At 40.7% G+C, this 1,922-nt stretch overlaps 1 non-coding gene across 1 annotated transcript; it reads right to left on the reverse strand.

Annotated features, from left to right (window-relative positions):
• Positions 1 to 24: 24 nt before the first annotated feature.
• On the reverse strand, positions 25 to 143 carry LOC123977227. Its single transcript, XR_006826596.1, has one exon. It is a non-coding gene; the product is annotated as a 5S ribosomal RNA (ribosomal RNA).
• Positions 144 to 1,922: the final 1,779 nt, after the last annotated feature.

Consider the following 1,922-nt stretch of genomic DNA (forward strand, 5'->3'; position numbering starts at 1 on the left):
GCTGAAGCAGCGGCAAAGTGAAAAAGCTTACAGCACCTGGTATTCCCAGGCGGTCTCCCATCCAAGTACTAACCAGGCCCGACCCTGCTTAGCTTCCGAGATCGGACGAGATCGGGCGTGTTCAGGGTGGTATGGCCGTAAGCCACAGGGGCTCCCACGAGCATCCCTTTTAAAGATGCTGTAACCTCAGCTTTGTCTAAAGAGGTAGCAACAGTAGATATCGAGGAAACACAACCAATGCTGCAACATGTCCTCATACCTACACGACAAAAGAGGTCCATTGTCAGTTGTCCCAAAACCACATAAGTTGAAGGGACAGGCGTACCGGACCCTTAACAATGTGCCATAAATCACATGAAGTGAGTCACCTGACTTGAGTCACATGAGGTTAAACGCGTGGGTAACGTTGTGAAGCAGTCATCCTTTGGTTGGGTTCAGGCAACAAAACTACTGGGTTAGGTTTAGGAAAAGGGTTGGGCTAAAAATAAGCAAGTAAAGGGTTAGGGTAGGGATAGAAAACTGAACCTGTCCCCCACGGCGGGAGACAGGAGTTGCACGGTCCGTCCCTCGGAAGCCACCCCCCCACGGTTCCAGGAGGCCTGGTACTGAGGTCGCTCACGAAAATCTCGTGGCTGATTATCAAAGAGGGTGCGATTACGGGAGTACCCGTGCTTCTTCCCGTAGTGCACCACTGTCCATCCTGCATCCTGAGCAGAGCCCATGATCCAAACTTGTTCGTGTATACCACGAGAAGGAAAACAAAAATAATATTACTAATAAAATTTAAATAATAAGTAGGTATCGTATAATCAATAGGAAATATAATTATTTAAAACTGAAGTGTGAAATAACTGTTTTGTTTTTTTATGTGTTTTTTTTAACACTTTAATTAATTATTAAAAAATTAAAAGTTATTAGTAATTAATTGCAATGTGCCTATTCGCGCGACGTTTCGACCCAGGTGGGTCTTCTTCAGGCGTAGGCACAGAAAAGAGAGAAGGACAAACTGTAACTGGCTTGCAGACTAGCAGAGAGATGTTGCCTCTTTGAAGGTCAGAGCAGTAATGAGCCAGGAGGCCCCCTGAGCTCTATTTATACTCTGTGTCGACTTTAACCCCATAAATGCCAGTGAATAGTTTTAATACTGTATTTAAATGAATTCAATTGCTATGTATAATATAAAGTTATGTAGTTTTGACCTCTCTCTTCTATCATTAATCAGCTATAGGAAAATATGTTTTTATCCATTATTTGATGATATTTATTCGTTTTTAAAGGTGTTTCCCATTGAACTTTGAATAATAAGTATGACAAACTGTTAATAGTTACTCCTAGAGCTTAGCTTTATACACCCCATGTTTCAATACATTTTTTAATATTAGTTTGTTTTTAATGGTATTAATTAATTTGAATGATTCTTCATATTGTGTATAATTATGTAGCTGTGTACTTTTTTAAAGAACTGAAGTTTTATATGCCCCTGAGCTGTAGTTTTTAAATTCCGAATGATATTTATACAATTTTATCCTCTGTCAATGATGTTTATATGTTTTTAAATGCAATTTATAGATACTTGTTTGTTCATATATGCAGTTATATTGATATTGTTTTTGATATTTATTGGTTTTTAAATGCCATCATATTTATTTATTTATTTATTTTGTCCAGGTTGGGTTTAGGCAAGAGGACAGAGGTGGTTAAGGTTAGGATAGTGGCTGGGGAGGGGATAAAATTAATAATAGGGTTAGGGAAGAAAAATTTGAAATGTCGACGCCAAAGGCGGCGACATTGAATGCACAGGCCATCAGCTGCCAGCCAGTCCCAAGCCCTCACTTCTCATTGAGGCCCCCCGGAGTCAAAGTGCCCAGTCGGTGTATCCAGAGCCTCTCCTCACGTCGTCTCTGGGCTGTGGACCACCTGGG

This window comes from Micropterus dolomieu, linkage group LG09 (genome assembly GCF_021292245.1).
Source record: "Micropterus dolomieu isolate WLL.071019.BEF.003 ecotype Adirondacks linkage group LG09, ASM2129224v1, whole genome shotgun sequence".
Taxonomy (NCBI): Eukaryota; Metazoa; Chordata; class Actinopteri; order Centrarchiformes; family Centrarchidae; genus Micropterus; species Micropterus dolomieu.